The 19,729-nt window shown below is 44.6% G+C and overlaps 1 pseudogene across 1 annotated transcript; it reads right to left on the bottom strand.

Moving 5' to 3' along the window:
- Window positions 1-384: 384 nt before the first annotated feature.
- Window positions 385-1,004, bottom strand: LOC309569917 (large ribosomal subunit protein eL18-like; annotated as a pseudogene). The gene has a single exon. The product of its transcript is annotated as a large ribosomal subunit protein eL18-like (transcript).
- Window positions 1,005-19,729: the final 18,725 nt, after the last annotated feature.

Below are 19,729 nucleotides of genomic sequence, written 5' to 3'. Positions count from 1 at the left end.
ACTGGCTACTGAAGAAGATGTACACACCGTGGTGAAAAAATAGTACTACTAAAACTCAGTAGCCCAAATAGAGAGTGGATAATTAGTAACTTCCAAAAAAAGCTACTAAAGTCTATGTGGTAAGAAAGATCCAGATATAACTAAGTCCACCTAAGTGATGGCTTGACAGAGTATTATCACACAGATGTGAGCCCTTCTCAGCATCTCCTAAATGGGAACACAGAGATCCATAATCCCATTGCTGCCTTTCCCACATTAAACCAACCAGTGATGGACGCCACACTGAAAGACATGCTTCTCTCTCTCCAAAGCTTCACCCACTCTGATATTCTATTCATGGTTCACCATTTTTTTTTTTTCAAGATTTAGCATCTTTAATGAGTACAAAGCACAGACAGTGTTTAGTTCTTGTATCCTCTGCTTGGTCTGCGTCCTCTAGCGTGCTCAAACTTTCTACCCTTAGAACGAACGTAGGGCTTGGTGTGACTGTGTGGAGTACCAGGTGCCTTTCCAAAGTGTCTGTACACCTCACGTGCCTTGCGAGGACCTGAAAGCAGAACCGTGTTCTGGCCTTAGGGGGCAACTAGAGCCAACTGGTCAAATGTCAAAATGTGTCTGCCAGTTTTAAGAATTCTTCTGCGTGCTCCAGAAGACATTTTAAGTGCACACACCTTGAGTTTGGGGATATCTTGGATCCTGACATCATCTGTGATGCATCCAACCACCACAGCAGTTTTACTTTCACATCCAGGAAGCTTCATCTTGCGAATCAAACGGGACAGAGAGAGGGGTGGCCTGTTTGTGCGGCTCATGAACAGACGTCTCAAAACCACTTTGTTGAAAGTGGCATTTGTACGACGGGCCAAGAAACGGTATAACTTAACCAGAAGTCTCAGGTAGATATCCTGACTTTTGGGCTCTTTTCGCCGCACCTTGCGGTCTTTGTTGTGACGTATATCTACTCCCATGATGGCGGCTGTGGAAGCAGCGGTTTCTCGGGGAGGAAAGGGGTTCACCATTTTTAATCAAAAATACGTGACTTGGATGACAGGGTTAACAATTTGGAGTCTAAGATGGCGAATTTGCCAGGACTTTTAATGAGCTGGTAGATGCTCACTGTCATAGAGAGGAAGATGTGGAATGAATCAAGGTATAATTGGCCGATTTGGAACAATGTGAAAACAAGGGGTATCCCAGAGTCTGTCTAACCTGACAATTTTGAAAAAATATTTTAGTAAATTGTTATCAGATCTTCTATCTAATGTTCCTCCCTCAGAACTCATTACTGAATTCATTCATTGATTATCCAAGCCACCCCAACCTGTCAGATAAAATCCCTAGAGACACAATAGCCTGCATCCACTTTTATCAAAGAGAACCTCCTCTGGGTAACTAGAAACATGGTGGCGATCTCCCAACCATATTCAGGCTTGTCTTTCTATGCTGATTTATCTCAGTACACCCTGCTCTTTCTACCATCACTGAACTCCTGCACAACCACCGCATTCTGTATAGATGGGGTCATCCAATAAAACTAATAATCACTAAGGAAGGGAGAAAAAACAATATCCGCTCCCTAGAGGGAGGCTTATCCCTCCTGCATCAGTGGAAAATTCAGGAGTTACAGGCTCAGCCTCGTAAGCAATCACCAACCCTAGAGCGCATAAGCCCAGAATGGCATGTAGCTGGACATACTGATGACATGGTCACTTAATATATTCCTCTGGCCTACTATTTTTTACTCTTAGCTATGGAGATGCCTCCTGAGCATCGGATAAGTGCTGTATTCCTATTTTAAAAAAGACACGGTTCCTCTGCACACTAATATTTTTTTTAATTATTTCCTTGTTTTTGCCTTGTTCTCACGTTATATTTGTTTCATTGTGATCTCCATCCAACTGCAAAACAACTGCCTGTGATGTCTCTTGCTCCTTTCTTAAAATTTGGAAGTGCACCCTTGACCTTGCATCCCTGCTAAATGCCGCCAGATGGGAACCCTGCTTCAATCCCTTCTATGAGGTACATACTATGTGGTACAGTTGCCTAACTCCAGTTGCAACCCACACATTCCCTCACAGAAGGAAGAAACGCCCTAAAAGTGCTCACTTTTAGTTGTCATGCATTTTAAAGTTACCTCCTTCAATGTCAAAAGGGCTAAACAGCCCAAATAAGAGATATTCCCTTTGGTCATAAGTATGTGGACTTCAAAGTGATGCTGTCTCTCGCTCTCAAAAATACATGAACCGAACTAAAAGCGTGTTCTACAAATCTTCTGCGCTAATGCCTCTTAGAAAAAAAAAGGTGTTTTCATAGCAATTAAAGGCACTGTAACATTTAAACCACTTGATGTCATTATTTGATGTCAATCTAGGTCAATACATCATCCTTGTTTGTGAAATCAACCACATCCCTTACACAACTGTGAATACTATGAGCCCAATACAAATCAACTCTCTTTCATTCACAAAATTCAGCAGAAAGTTCAAAAAAAGAGGAAAGGACATCTACTATGCAGAGATTTTGATGTTGTTCCCGATATCACTATGGACATTTCAGGGTTCTACATTTGGGGACCTGAGAACACTACTTCTAGCTCCCCCCTGTCTTGGAGATAAATATAAGATACTTCATCCCACAATCACAACAGCTCTATCAGTCTGGAAATACTCCACTACATCTCCCCTCTCAATTAAGATTCCAATACCTTTGGAAATATTAAACATTTTTGTATACCAAATTTATCCCTTAAACATTGTTATCTAGTGAGCTCCTTATGCCTCTCAGACCTACTAGCCAATGAAATAATCCTTCCCTTTAGCACCCTCAGAGACCTCTTTAATATTCAGTCTCTGGGCCATTACACATATACACAAATTGCGTCATATCTACACCATAATCCATTACCGACTATTTCTGTGCCTACAAAAGGCTTGGTTCTTCTGGTCTTCTGAAGTGACTCATATTAAAGGGATCATTCCTATAATCTAAAAGCAAATTTATGAAGAACCCCTCCCTGAAAGGGTGAAATGGAAACAGGACCTTGGTACTTCCTTCTCAGTTGCGCAATAGGTGCAAGCTATTCAACATAACTCTAGATTTACCAAATGTATAAATTATTGGGAACTATTCTAAAAAACCCACCATAGATGGTACTTAACTCTGGTTCTCTTTGTCAAGTTCACCAACAACGATGATAACCTATTATAGCATGATTGTACGCAAGTAGAAAATTTGCTCCGTATTCTATGGGATTCCCCACACATTAGAACTGACTGAAATAGAGTTTTTACACTTATCTATGATATTAATGTCACCAAACCAAGCATTAGCTCTTCTTAGGTGCAGCTGACTTTTCTCTCAGGCACAAAGCAGTGGTTATGCATGTGCATTTTGCAGCTAGACTTCAATGTAAAACTTCAACCAAATCTGACAGCGAGCTATGAATATTGTTTAGCCCTTCAATTTGGTAAACTCAAACAATTTCATGTGACATAGTATGCATGGATATCCAATCAATATAGAGTATATGTTTAGCTAATTTTACACTGTTATTGTCTCAGTTCTTTTTCTATATTGAGATTTTGAGGAGCAAGCCACATTTTGGAAGATTTTGCTCATACCTTTCAATATGGTTTGATTAGCCCAGTAAGTCAAGTTGGATGTACTATCTTTATTGTGTGACATGTTCTGCTTACGAGTTTGAAAACCTTTCTTCCAGATGTGATCTGCCTACGGTAAATTCACTTCATCCCTGACACTATTACCTAATTAAAAAAAACAGAAACATTACATCCAATACCAACCACACATCCTATTCTCTGGGTGTTAGTGTATTTATTTCTACCAATTTACCATTTTCCAGCAGAATGGTTTGAATGGACCCCTTCAGATTGTATGCTTTTATATATTGTATATAGCTAATATTCCTTGCATCTTGGAAAGTGTATACATACCAACTCCCTGATACTGGAGGGGCTAATACACTTCTTGATAGATAACCAAATTTTCCAGTGTTAGTTGTGGGGACTTTAACTCCTATGTAAGCCCTAGTTTTGATAAACATGGCACATTGGGGATTTCATTGTCTTCTATAGAGACCTCTCTCACTCATTATTTTTGGGAAAGAGACCCCTTTGATGTATGAAGACCTACAATACTCCTGCTTCTCATGTACCCATACATCATTGTCCAGGATTGACTTGGCCCTGGGTAATGAGGCTATTTTACAGTATGTAAGCAATTCAGATTATGCTGCTGGAGACTTGTCGGACCATTTCCTGTTCATCTTCAAATTGAAGGTCTGCACCCTCAGCTTTAATTACCTCTGGAAAATTAACTCTTATTGGTTAAAACTTAACACCGAGGGAGTTCCTGTCCAATAATGATTCCACAGCAAGCTCTAAAACGTTTGTAGCAAGATGTATAAAACCAGCAGAATTGGAGAGTGTTCCGTAATGAATAATACAGAATACTTTATTAATCCCAAAGGAAAATTGTAAAATTGTTATAATTGAAATTATAAGTCAATTGGAAAGCTACTTACTGTACCAGCAACTGCATTTTCATTTATGTTGGCTGTTTGTAGAAAACAAAATGTCCCGTAGGGAGCATAACATTATTTAGCCATTATTTGAAACACACAATGATTTAAAACCAAAACCCATCACAACCACAACCTTTGGTTAGAGAAGTTCATCTCAGAATCATTAACTGTGAAGAGGTTAAATTGACACTTTTTTTTTTCATTCTGGATAGAGTTAGGGAGGGTTATAACCCCTGCTGTTTTTTTTTTTTTTTCTTTTCAATCTGTGACCCAATGAAGAGATTTTCCTTAATTTCATGCCCTGCAGCCATAACAGGAAGAGGAAAATCCCTTTAAAGTGAGGGAATCCCAGGGTGTCCTCAGGGTCGCCAAAACAAGTGTCCCAGTGGAAGATTTCCCCTCTAATCCCCTGTAATCTTTCAATTATAATGGTGACCAGGACAAACAGAGATACTGAATCTCCGTATTAGGGGCACAGACAGCAATAAAACCTGACAGGTGTTCTAATTCCTCTCCACTCTATCCAAAGCTAGAAAGGTTTTGTCTTTAGAGGCACTTTGGGGGAGATTTACTAAAACTGGTGCAGCTGTGCATGGTAGCCAATCAGCCTCTATATTTAGCTTGATCAGTAGGGGTGGACCAAATCTTCCCCATGTTCGATTCGCACCAGAACACCACAAACGGGGAAAAAGTTGTAGCGAATATGCAAACTCTTTTAAAGTCTATGGGACATGAACATGAAAAATCAAAATTCATAATTTTAAAGGCTTATATGCAAGTTATTGACATAAAAGGTGTATGGGGAACTAGGTACTGCCCTGGGGGACATGTATCAATGCAAACATTTTTTATTTTCAAAACAATCGTTTTTAAAGAAGCAGGGATTTTAATGATGCTTAAAAGGAATCAATAAAAATGAAAAACTCCTTTAAATATCGTGCCTGGGGGGTCCCCTTGGTCTGCCTGTAAAGTGGTGCATCTGTACGATGTATTGAGCCTGCTGCACCAATACTTACATTTCGAAAGGAAAAAACATCATTTAAAATTGCTCACGGCTGTAATTTATTGCCGGCTCCCGGCAATACAGATAAAAAGAAATGAAAAAGACTGTTTGAGTCCCCCCCAAAATTCATACAAGACCCTTATCTGAAATGTAGCCTGGCAGGTCTGGAAAAGGGAGGGGACGAGTGAACCCCCCCCCTTCCTGAGCTATACCAGGCCACATGCCCTAATCATGGGGGGGGGGGGGGCTGCCCCCACCCCAAAGCACCTTGTCCCCATGTTGATGGGGACAAAAGCCTCTTCCCAACAACCCTGGGCTGTGGTTATCAGGGTCTGCAGGTGGGGGGCTTATCAGAATCTGGTATGGGTTGTAAGGGGACCCCACGCCAAATTAAAAAGGGCGTTGGGTTCGCCCCATAATCCATACAGGCCCTTTATCACGGCATTCAGCCTGGCAGGTCAGGAAAGGGGGGTGAGCAATTTTTTAATAAAGGACTTGTCTAAACTGTTTTCTGTGGTTCTTACTTTTTGACACTTTTTTGGTGAATGGGTAGGGATACTATGTATCCAATACCCATTCACATGGGGGGGTTGGATCCGATAATATTTCTGATTTCGATAAGCCCACCACCCGCAGACTCTGACAACCACAGCCCAGGGTTGCCGGGAAGAGGCCCTTGTCCCCATTAACATGGTGACAAGGTGCTTGGGGGGGGCACCCCTAAGCATCCTCCCCATGTTGAGGGTAAATGGCCAGGTATGATTCAGGAGGGGGGGTGCTTGCTCATCACCCCTTTTCCTGGCCCGCCAGGCTGCAAGTTAGGATAAGAGTCTGGTGTGGATTTTGGGGGGACCTCACGCCATTTTGTTTTACATTTTACATGTTACATTTTTTTACATTTTGCCTGGAGTTCCCATTAAATTCTATACCAGACCCAAAGAGTCTGGTATAGATTTCGTGGGGCACCCTATACCATTTTTTTTCTCATTTTGGCATGGAGTTCCCCTTCAAATCTATTCCATACCCAAAGGGGTCTGGTATGAATTTTTGGGGGGACCCCACACTGTTCTTTTTCTTAACTCTGTCATTGGGTTCCCGTTAAAAGCCATACCAGACTCAAAGGGCCCCCCCCCCCAAGCTGTTTTTACCTCAATTTTTTTTAAATAACATTTTTTTTTCCAATTATTTTTTTTAAATTTAGCTCTCAGCAGCAAAGCCTTACCAACCTATTGACTGTTCGCTTGGCAGGCGAACATCCCACTAGCCCAGAGAAAGTTCATGTATTAAGTGAGTACCTGAATAGGCGTTGTTCAGGCCAAACTTATGCTCGGCCTAAACCCGCTTGCCCATCCCTAGTGGTGCCTGAACACTGTAACCCCTCACAGTTACTCTTGCTGGGCTCAGGAATGGGCCCTGCTGTTTTTTTTTTTATTGAAATTACATGCACCTGTCATATATAAAGATCAGTTGGTAAACGGAGTCTGTGGACAGACACACTCTTTTATCCATCACAAAACCTCCATCAGCAATGAATGGCCATTTGGAAAGCAAGCTGGAAGCAGGACAGGGCAGTAGCTCAATTGCATATTGAGCAAGTTCTGGCCAGTGGTCCATCCTCAAGACCCAGTAACTCAGTGGATGCTCAGTTGGAAAGGTCTCCAAGTCTGCTCTTGCCTCTAGATAATCCTGCACCATATGACACTGCCGATGGTTGCTTAACCTTCCTAACGGTATTCCCGAGTGTGACTCGGGGTAAGATTTTAGAGCCAAAAGCGGTAACCCCGAGTCACACTCGGGGTAGCGCTAGGAAGATCGCTGGATGCTGGAAGAGGTTTTACTTACCTTTTCTCCGGGATCCAGCGAAGAATCCCGGCGGTGTGCGGCGGCGGACCTTCCTCCCGATCGTCTGCGAGCCCCGGCTTCCGTCTCCGGCGACGTGACGTCCACCGGGGGGTGGAACCGGCGGCAAATTCGAATGTAAAACACACCAAACACACTGATACCGTTCAAAATAAAAAAAAAATCACATTACATTGCCCCCCAGTGCCCTTTCCTGCAGTTTTACTGTACTTTTTATGTAAATATATGTATATATATATATATATATATACAGTATATATATATACATGTGTAGCGGGGTTAAACATGCCTAAAGACACTGTTTGATATGTGGGAAGGAACTAGGCTCCCTCTAGTGGTAGCTGCATGGAATTTCCTGGGCTGTGACTTCCTTTTCACAAGATGAAGAAACTACATCTCCCAGGCTGCTTTGCAAGATCCAGGAACTAGGCTCCCTCTAGTGGTAGCTGCATGGAATTTCCCAGGCTGTGACTTCCTTTTCACAAGATGAAGAAACTACATCTCCCAGGCTGCTTTGCAAGATCCAGGGTGCACGGCTGCACCACACGGCACTATGGGGGAGGTTATTTAAAGGAAGAGAGAAGCGCGCGAAAGGGGGGGCCTTTCTGCGCTGGACTCTGAGGAACCAGCGAGCGAGAGTGAAGGACTGACACTGGATATTGGGCCAGAGCCTTTTAGCCTGGAGGGACGACGTGGAACCGTCCCATCTCAAGCACGAGGCACATTCCTGGAGGTCATACTGCTGTTTGCCGAGACCGGAAGTCATCCGCCAGAAGGACCCCGCGCGGCTGGCATATAGCCAAAGGATTGAGACCGCAGTGGAAGCGCGCGAAGGAGAAACTTCTGTTGGTGAGAGGGCACATGCCCAATAACTGACTTTATCTGCTGAAGAGACAGTTTTATCTACAGATAGCGGTAGCGCAGCAGGAGGTGATAAAACCCCGGGGTTTATCACCATACTCTCTCAGGAGACTCATAGACAAACAATACGGTCTGTAAAGGAGTCGCCAGAGGCTTATCTCTCTCGCAGAAGTTATTGCTTAGTTACGCAGACACCCTGCGGTGACAACTAACAGCTCGTTGTTTTCTCTCTCTTGATCTTTATTCCTAATCTGGATTACAAATGAGCTCTATTCAATAACCTTGCTAGCGAAGATCAACAAGAAAGAAGAGAACTCTGGGGGAGGGACTCAGATAGGCCCACCTACCTGGTACTGTGTTTAGCCTTAATGCAGGAGGAGTGTGGGGGTATTCTTTTACCTTTTTAAAGCTGTTTTAAATAACCTTTTATGGACTTGTATTGTATTGTATTGTATCTCCCCTATTCAATTTGATATATAGTAAACTAAGTTTGGTTAATTACAATCTTGTGCGTTGTTCCATTGTGTCACCCAGAAGGACTACTATTCAAGAAGGTAACAAGGTATTGTTGCATAGTGAAGTATTGTATTCCAACCTGTGTATCTATTTGATAGTCCAGTCCTATTCTGGGTCAGTTGTGCCTGAGGAGGGATCGAGCCAATTTGATTGGGTTGTTAGGCAGGGTGTAGACCCAATAATATAATCAGCAGCTCCTGCGGGGGTGGTGCTACACGTGGGGGCTCGTCCGGGATTTCTACAGTCCTGCAACACAACCCTCTCAGCCCCAGAATCCCCTCCCACGCAGAAATGGATCCTGTCGCTGCTGCTGAGTGGTGCAAGGAAGAGAATGTCATAGTGGAAAATGGCCTGGTGGTTGAAATCAAGGGAGAAGCCTGGACTGAAGAAAAGCTCCTCCCTGTTTTAAGGGCACTATCCACAGACAGGAAATTCTGGGTGATTGACATAAAAACTGACACCACTGCCCCACACACGTATGCACTGTGTGAGTGGAGGAAAGGGGTCCCTGATTATTTCAATGGAAACAGTGTAAAAACTATTGACCAAACAGAACTTTTCCTGATACATCCAGGAGTTCCTACTGCGGGTCCCTCATCCACCACCCATGGGGTATCCAGCCAAGAAAAAGGTGTCCAAGAAGGGCATCCTGAGTCATCACCTTTGTCGACTTTTAGCTCAGAACTGTGTGCTGTTCTTGGGGAGATTGTGGCAAAATGTAGCAGGGACTCCTCGAGCTATCTGATGACTGGATATAGGAAGCTCCGGACATTCTCTGGGAAACAGCCTGTGCCTTCAGCAGAAGATGGGTTCGAAGAGTGGCTAGATACCGCCACTCAGGCTTTGGAGGAATGGGAGGTACCAGAACAGCACAAGAAGCAGAGGATCACAGAGAGTTTAAGGGGACCTGCATTAGAGGCTGTACGTAATCTAAAGCTTAGCAAGAAGAACTGCACTGCACAGGATTATTTGGACATTCTGCAAGATGTGTTTGGTCGGACGGAGAACGCGGCTGAACTTCTCTACCAGTTGGACCACTGTTATCAAGAAGAGGGGGAGAAGTTGTCCGAATTCATTAAACGTCTGGATAGGATTATCCACCAGATTCTGTTAAAGAAAGGAATAGACCCCCGGAAAATAGATGAGACTCGTGCACGACAGGTTCTGAAAGGGGCTCAACCTTTAGATCCCATTGCCATACTGTTACGAACTCGTCGAGATGGCGGCATTCTAGAATACCCCGATCTGATTCGAATGGTCAGAGAGGAAGAGGTCATGTTGGACAACAAGAAGAAAAGTCGGCAGTTTGACTCAACTGCCCGGGTTGGAGTGATAAGTGTGGAAGAGGGTGACTCTCAAGTTGAACTCCTAAAGACCCAAGTGTCTCAGTTGATAGAAATGGTGTCCATCCTGACTGGTCAGGTATCCACTCTACCCAAGGGGAGTATATCGGAGAGGCCAGATGAACCTGTTAGTCTCAGCACAGATCCAGAGCCACGGCCTGTAAGATTGTTAACTTGTTTCAACTGCGGGGGAGTTGGGCATGTTAGAAGGGTATGTCCCAGCTCAGGAAATGCTGCCGCGAAACCTCGCGAGCCAGCGGGAAACTTCAGAGGACACCGGTGAAGGAGTCAACCGGGTGTCCGCCAGTCTTAAGGGACTCCAGAAGTGGTGCAGGATCAGGGAAACTGAGTCAGGGGGTCAGACCCAAATATAACACCCCCGGTTCTAGACTCCGGGTTACTGAGGGAAGGAAAGTCAATGCACACCGGATTCGGCGGGGGCCTAGATCAAGGAAGAAAAAGGAGAAGAGGGCCAGGGTACAGAGAACTGAATCAGATAACAAGGCTACATCAAGAGAATTCCCAACTAACTTGGTCGAGCCCTCCCCAGTGGTCTCGGTTCAGGTGGAAGGAATTTACACAAGAGCCCTCCTTGACACAGGGGCCCAGGTGACTCTTTTGTATAGAGACTTCTATGATAAATATCTTACCCATCTACCTTTGCAGAAGTTGGAAGATCTGGAGATATGGGGTATTGGGACCCAAAGTTTTCCCTATGACGGGTATCTGCCAATCAAGTTGACCTTTGATCCATCAGTGGCTGGTGAAGCGGAAACCTTCGACACCTTAGCGGTGGTCTGTCCTCGTCCACCCGGGGCCAACAAAAGCTCTCTCATCGTAGGAACAAACACTGACCTGGTAAGGCGCCTTCTGATACAACTGGTCCAGGGACAAGATGCTCAGGCGCCAAGGATCCATCCCATGCTACGGCAGGCCTACCAACGATTAGTGTTGGAGCAAGAGACCCCCGCAGAAGGAGTTGGACGACTCTGGAAGCTGGATAGAGCAGAAAAGGTCTTACAGCCAGGAGAGGTGGCCTGTTTTAAGGCTTCTGTTAAACTCACATGGCAACAGCCGGGTCCCTTCGTTATCTTTGAATCAGGTCAAAAGGAGAGACAGAGAGGGATAGAAGTGATCCCTGAGGTGATCCCTTTGAAGGTGTTACAGGAAAACCGTGGAAGGGTTTTAGTGAGTGTCAGAAACACCTCTATTACACCAGTGAAGGTACCGGCCAGAGTGCTCCTGGGCCAAGTCAACCCGGCTACCCCAGTTGCCCCCATTGATTTCAAAGAAAAGGAACAGGGTGAGGCGGTTATAGAGGAGCTTTGCTCTGGAAACGCTGCCCTCCCGCCGGAATGGGTGAAGAGGGCCAAGGCACAACTTGCTCGATGTAGGGAAATATTCTCTAAGGACGAGTTTGACGTGGGATGTGCCAGGAGCGCCACTCATAAGATCCGCCTGAGTGAGGACAAGCCTTTCAGGGAGAGAGTCCGGCGAGTCCCCTTAGGTGACTTGGAAGCAGGGCCGGCGCTACCTGTAAGGCGACCCAGGCAGTCGCCTAGGGCGCCACTCAGCAGGGGGGCGCCAGCATTCTATTTGTACACTTGCACTGTGTGTCCTGTCCACAATGACTGTTGCTGGCCGGGCGGCGCGGCGCCCCTCTTGCTGCTGTGCCTGCTTAAACAGTACGATCGGCTCGGCCTCGGCGGGCGGCGGCGCCGGCTCGAATCAATCATCATGTCTCTCTCTGTCTTGTGTGTGACACTGACACACAGACTGTGACAGGCAGTGCCGCGCGTCTTTGCATCATTCACTGCAGTGGAGCTGTGGAGGTTCCCCCTGCCCTGCCAATGACGTCAGGCGGGCGGGGGGAGCCGGAGAGGAGAGCGGGGGGGAGCCGGGGAGAAGAGCGAGCGGGCGGGCGGGGGGAGGAGACCGGGCGGGCGCAGTCCAGAGCGGGAAGGATCACATTTTGAATCAGAGGAGCGAGCAGCAGCAGATTCACAGTGCAAGAAGGACCAGTCCAGTCCCCGCCCCCGGCCAGATCCAGGAAGATAGAGAAGGAAGAAGAAGGAGAAGAAAGAGGACCTGTCCGACCACCTGTTGCCATTTTGAACAGTGAACACACATAACGTGAGTGAAATGTGTATATTTTAAATTGCTATATTCAGTGAGGTGAGGGAGGGGTAACATTACATTTATCCTTGGGATGGAGTATAATTGTTTTATTGTGGCTGTTTTAAAAAATCTCTACTTCTCTTGTCTTGTGCTCGGCTCGCTCCCTATTGTATTCTGCCTAAGGTCCGGTTCACACTTATGCGATGCGGGAAGGCTGCGAATTCGCAGCCTGTTCCCGCATCGCAAACGCACCCCTGGCAGTTCACACTGCCATATGTGATACACAGGGGGTGTCAATGAAATTTTAACGACACCCCCAGTTTGATGATCGCATATCGCAGTGCGATCTTTAGTGCCGGTTCACATATGTGCGGCTGTGGCGATCGCATGTAATATCGGAGCGCACTGCTCCTTCATTACATGCAATCGGCTGTGCGGTGCAAATTCAGCCATACACTTTGTATGGCTAAATTTGCACTGCACCCACAGCAAAGATGCACAGGACCCTTTTTTCAGCCGCATCAGGATCGGATCGCACAGTGGTTCACACTTGTGCGATCCGATCCTGTGCGAACTGTCAGATCGCACTGCGATATGCGATCAGACTGGGAGTGTCGTTAACATTTCATTGACACCCCCAGTGTATCGCATATGGCAGTGTGAACTGCCAGGGGTGCGTTTGCGATGCAGGAACAGGCTGCATATTCTCAGCCTTCCCGCATCACATAAGTGTGACCCGGACCTTACAGTTAGCACAGAATCGGATCGCACAAGTGTGAACCACTGTGCGATCCGATCCTGATGCGGCTGAAAAAAAAGGGTCCTGTGCGTGTTTGCTGCGGGTGCCGTGCGAATTTAGCCATACAAAGTGTATGGCTGAATTCGCACCGCACAGAGATCGCATGTAATGAAGGAGCAGTGCGCTCCGATATTACATGCGATCTCTGTGATCGCACTAATGTGAACCGGTCCTAAGTGCCGGTTCACATTATTGCGGCTGTGGTGATCGCATGTAATATCGGAGCGCACTGCTCCTTCATTACATGCGATCTCTGTGCGGTGCAAAATCAGCCATGCAGTTTGCACTGCGAGATGCGATCTGATCTGGGGGTGTCATTAACTTTTAATTGACACCCCCCCCGTGTATCGCATATGGCAGTGTGAACTGCCAGGGGTGCGGATGTGATGCGGGATCACGCTGCATATTCGCAGAATTCCCGCATCACACAAATGTGAACCGGGACTACAGGCGCTCACAGCTCATAGCTGCAGGTGAGCGACCGTCGTAGGTCTACGCCGTTTTGCGCTTGAGGGCCAGCCTGTCGCAGACCCGCAGTAAATATGTGGTGGGCAGTCCAGAACAGGTTAATAAGGCAGTGTAAAAGTTAAGAATAACGTGAATTGAAGACCCTGTTTACATCTACTTGGTGTCGTTTTTCCATGTTGCATCGATCTGCGTGTTTTACACACATTTTTAGGTGCGCTGCCATAAAACTCTATTAGAATGACCCTTTCATTAAAGTGCATCATTGCCCTGCATGCTGCATGTTTGATGCACTTTCATAAAACATGTGTTCTAATACAGATTAATGGCAGCGCACCTAAAAATGTGTGTATAACGCTCATAAAAATGTGACACAGAAAAACCACAGCACACAGATGTGAACCTAGCTGTACTGTAACCTGTAATAACGAATCAAATGTATCTGACTGTAAGTCATTTGTGCGATGCGGGAACGCTGCGAATATACAGCGTGTTCCCGCATCGCATCCTCACCCCTGGCAGTACACACTGCCATATGCGATACGCAGAGGGTGTCAATTAAAAGTTAATGACACCCCCAGTTTGATCGCATATGGCAGTGCGATCTGCAAGTTCGCACAGAATCGGATCACACTAGTGTGAACCACTGTGCGATCCAATTCTGCTGCGGATTAAAAAAATGGTACTGTGCGTGTTTAGTGCAATTGCAGTGCGAATTCAGCCACACAAACTGTATGACTGAAATTTGTACCGCACAGAGATCGCATGTAATTTAGGAGCAATGCGCTCCGAATCACATGCGATCTCTGTGATCGCACAAATATGAACCGGGACTAACAGACTGAAGTTTAATGCAATAAATGCAATATAGTAAAACGTTTTAGGCCCCAACACATTACCATCATGTTATGGAAGTGTATGTGTGGTGTACTACACTACATGGTCTGACTGTAACAGACTGAAGTTTAATGCAATTATGGGAGACACTTTGGTTGGGGGCCTGTGGAACCCAGCTTACCTTACAAAGGTTGGGAAATCCCTCTCTCAGCCCCCTAGGCCTCTCTTATGTGTAAGGGCTCTTTCACACAGTCCGCCTCCGTAGGCGGATCCGGATCCGTGCTGCTCAGCTGAGCTGGCGGATGACAGTTTCATCTCTGCTTGCAGTGCGGAGAGGGAGGTGTCACAGCCCCTGCTGCTCTCTATGGGGGATCGGATGAAAGCGGACCGCCTGTCCGCTCTCATCCGATCCCATCCGATCTAATCCCCTGGACGGATGGAAAATAGGGTTTCCATCCGCCCGGATTTCACGGATAGGATACGGATGTCAGTGGACATGTCTCCGCTGACACCCGCTGCCCCATAGGGATGCATGGGGCATCCGATCAGATCCACCAAAAAAACTGACAGGCGGATCTGATCGGAGCGCCTGTGTGAAAGGGGCCTAACTCTGTGTTTAGACTTGTAATAAATGTGTATTGTATTCTCTTTTATCATTGTTGCTGGCAGTCTGGTCTTCCAGTCTGGTTTAAGTGTGCCGAGTTAATTAGCATGTTAGTGAACACTTTTGCAAGGCACTATAGATGAGATTAGCTATGAGTCAGCTGCAACTCATTAGCTAACCATTGTGTGATGTTTTGGGTAAACATTCGGGTCATTGTTCATATAGTGACTGACATACTTCTCAAGTGTATAAAAGTTGCTTTCAGACACATATAAGCTAAGTTCAGGCTAGTTTTTGTATGTAGGGCGGCTGGAATATTTATATATGTTCAAGACTGGAAGAAGCCGTAGACTGACAGAAGCCCACAAGTACAGTGTGGGTCGGAGGTCCCGTCACATATGTGTGTACTAATGCGCATTGTGCCACACATTAACCCTAAGGTAGCCTGTTTGTTTTAAAGACCTGCATAAAACCCCCAAAAAATTTACATTCAGCATTTTAGGCAATGCAAAGCATGTTCGTGTTTTGCCACGCATTGTGTTGCACAGCAAGTGCAATGAGAAGGTGTGTTGGGGTGTCATATAAGAAATTGAAGGTTTAGTCTACAAGGTAGTGTACCTGACATTACTTGATTGTTTTCTTGCATAAAATTGCCTGAAAATCTGATATCACAGAGAAAGTATTCCTATGTTTTTAGGTTCAACAGACACGTGACGTGACTCCACTCTTTGAAGAAATTGAATGTTTATGATACAAGGTATTGTACCTGACATTACTGGATTGTTTTCTTGCAGATTTTTGTAAAGTAGTGAGTGTACAGCTTGTATAACAGTGTACATTTGCTGTTCCCTCAACACAGCCATTCATTTCTAAATTTCTTTGGCAACAAAAGTGAGTACACCCCTAAGTGAAAATGTTGAAATTGGGCCCAATTAGTAAATTTCCCTCCCCGGTGTCATGCGACTCGTTAGTGTTACAAGGTCTCAGGTGTGAATGGGGAGCAGGTGTGTTAAATTTGGTGTTATCGCTCTCACTCTCTCATACTGGTCACTGGAAGTTTAACATGGCACCTCATGGCAAAGAACTCTCTGAGGATCTGAAAAAAAGAATTGTTGCTCTACAAAAAAGATGGCCTAGGCTATAAGAAGACTGTCAAGACCCTGAAACTGAGCTGCAGCATAGTGGCCAAGACCATACAGTGGTTTACCAGGACAGGTTCAACTCAGAACAGGCCTCGCCATGGTCGACCAAAGAAGTCGAGTGCACATGCTCAGCATCATATCCAGAGGCTGTTTTCGATTGCTGCAGAGGTTGAAGGGGTCAGCCTGTCAGTGCTCAGGCCATACGCCGCACACTGCATCAAATTGGTCTACATGGCTGTCGTCCCAGAAGGAAGCCTCTTCTAAAAATGATGCACACCATTATGTTGGGACGGTGTATGATTGTGTGTCTGTGCACGGGGGGATGCGTGCTAGCTCTTAGTTGCCCTCTCCATTTTTAAGTCTTGATGTTTACATCAACTGCGTCTGCTCTCATACATACAAAACGTAGTCTTAGCCATAGTCTTACATACACATATTTTTTTGCGTCTTTCACACTCACACACGTGCGCACATATGTACTGTAGGTTTCTAAATGATTTTCAAGTATTATTGTGGTTTGGTGATCATCAAAGAGAATATTAATTAAATATTAATAATTTTTGATGTACATTTATTCTACAATAGTTATTTCTATAACTGAACAAGATGTCTGCACCACCAGCACGAAAGAAATTGTCTGGTGCTGCTTTCCGAAAGAAAAGAAGGCTCCAAGAAGAAGATACTTCTAAGATGGCTGGATCATTGAATAGGTTCTTTAAACCTGATCCAGTGCAAAAAGCTGTAAGCGAGATGGAGTGCAGAACTACAGAGAATCAAGAAGCTGTAGTAGATGTCGACCCACACCCTTCTACTTCAACTGTGGGCGAACATTCTTTGGGTATAGAAAGTGATACCAACACTGAGGAAGAGAGTTCACAGAAATCAGCATCATCAGAAGATGAAAATGGAAAAAGCACGCCGTTAGACTTCTTTGATCCAGCTGACTGGCCTGATACGCTTACTAGCTCACTAAAAGAAACTATCGTTCTGAAAGGTCCCGCAAAGCCAAAAGAGCACTTTGCATTTCCTAAAGATGCATCCAAGAGACGGTTTACATTAACCCACTATAGACGGCGCCTTGGAAATGGTGAAGTGCATGTTAGAAAGTGGCTGAGTTATTCTCCTAGACTGGACAAAATATTTTGCTTTTGTTGTAAACTCTTTACAACGACGAAAATGAGTCTGACAACGGGAGGCTACAACGATTGGAAAAATGTGTCCCAGTGTCTGGCTACACATGAAATGTCTCCATCTCACCTCACTGCTATGGGAGACTGGACAGAACTGCTAACAAGGCTTGGGTCAGGAAGTACTATTGACCATTCATACCAGAGATTATTGGCAACTGAAACGCAGCACTGGCAGAATGTTCTTCAGCGGCTTGTAGCCATTGTTCAATACCTTGGGAAGCAGTGCTTGGCTTTCAGGGGCAGTAGTGACACACTGTACTCTGAAAACAATGGAAATTACTTGCAACTTGTCGAAATGATTGCAACATTTGATAGTGTGATGCAAAGCCACTTGAAAAAGATACATAATGCAGAAATTCATCATCATTATTTAGGAAAAGACATCCAAAATGAACTAATTGGTTTAATTTCAAAAGAAATACAGAGGCGCATTCTGCGGTTGCTTAAGGATGCCAAGTACTATTCCATTATACTTGACTGCACCCCTGACATCACTCTTGTTGAACAGATGACTATGATTTTCAGGTTTGTATCTGTTAAGCAAGGAGACTCACCAACTGCAAATCCTGAAATACACATTGAGGAAAGATTCCTTGGTTTCCTGCCAGTTCACAACTCATCTGGAGAAGGATTAACAGGGGTAATTTTGAACGAGCTTGAAATGCTGAAGATACCTCTTAGTGATATGAGAGGTCAAGGGTATGACAATGGCTCCAACATGAAGGGCAAGCACTCAGGAGTACAAAAAAGAATCATGGACCTGAACTCACGAGCTTTCTATGTCCCCTGCAGTGCTCATTCCTTAAACCTGGTAGTAAATGATGCTGCTATGTGCTGTAGGGATGCCAGTACATTTTTTGGCATTCTTCAGAAAACATATGTTTTTTTATCAGGTTCAACAAATCGATGGGATGTTCTAAAAAAGCATGTGAGCAAGCTGACAGTTAAGCCGCTATCTGATACTAGATGGTCAAGCAGAATTGATGCTATTCGGCCATTTAGGTTCCATGTTGGAGAAGTGTATGACACCTTAATTGAAATCGGAGGTGATATGAATTTTGCTGCTCTTGCAAGAATCGAGGCTTCATCCTTGGCAAAAGAGCTAAACAAGTTTAAATTCTTGTGTCTTATCATCCTTTGGTTTAACATATTAAGTCGAATTAATTCTGTCAGCAAAGTTCTTCAAAGCCCGTCAATGTACTTGCCAGATGTTGTGGAACTTTTGGAATCAATCAAGACATTTTTTCAATCTTATCGGACAGATGAAGGTTTTGAGGATTTACTTAAAGAAGCAGGAGAGCTAGCAGTGGAAATGGAAATCGACCCAGTGTTTCCCCCTCAAGTGCACCAGCCGAGGAAAAAAAAAAGGTTGTTTTTGTATGAGGTTCCAGATGATCCTATCTTGGATCCTAAAAATAAATTTAAAGTGGAATGTTTCTTCACAATATTAGACACAACAATAAAATCTGTGCACGAAAGATATGAACAGCTGAAATTTCATTCCACACATTTTCAATTTTTGTATGACATCCACAAGCTAAAAGATGTTCAAAAAGAAGAACTTCTGAAGTTCTGCATGGAATTGCAGAATGTTTTAACCGATGCAAAATCAAAGGAGTCTGATGTAGATGGAAGGCAACTGTGTGAAGAACTTGCTGTCTTGGCTCCTGTTATAAAACCTCCAATGACACCTGTTGATATTTTGGCCTACGCAGTGAGGAATGGATTTGCTCCAAATGTGGCAATTGCACTTCGAATTATGTTAACCCTACCAATCACTGTTGCCACAGGTGAGCGAAGCTTTTCAAAGCTGAAAATTATAAAAAATTATCTGCGTTCTTCAATGTCCCAAGAACGGCTTGTGGGACTTGCCATGATTTCAATAGAGAATCGGACGGCACAGGAGATTGACTTTGAAACATTACTGAAGGACTTTGCAAATGCCAAAGCAAGAAAAGTAAAATTTATTTAGATTGAATAACTGTTTGAAAGTATTTATGTTATTTAAGCTGTTTATGAAGTTGTTGAAGCTGTTTACAAAGTTATTTAGCACTTAAATTGTATGGTGCATTTATATAGTTATTTTGCTACGTGTTTGGAGTTCTTTGAATGACCATAGGATTTCTATTGTTGCACTTATATTATGCAAGTATACCACTAGAATAAAAATGAGTGGCGTGTATTTTTCTCTTAACAACTATATGTTGTATTGCACTTTCAGAATGTTTTGTATTAAACTATTAAAATTTGCACTTTATTTTACATTATGGCTTTTTGTGCTTTTGGGGGGGGGGGGCGGCAATTTTTATTTTGCCTAGGGCGCCAAAAATCCTTGCACCGGCCCTGCTTGGAAGATCTACGTCAACAGCTGGCAGAGCTCAAAAAGATCGGGATTATCCGAGAATCCAGGAGCCCGTATGCTTCCCCGATAGTGGTAGTCCGAAAGAA

This window comes from Pelophylax lessonae (assembly GCF_965119305.1).
Source record: "Pelophylax lessonae genome assembly, chromosome: 1".
Taxonomy (NCBI): domain Eukaryota; kingdom Metazoa; phylum Chordata; class Amphibia; order Anura; family Ranidae; genus Pelophylax; species Pelophylax lessonae.
This window is presented reverse-complemented; position numbering and strand designations above follow the sequence as displayed.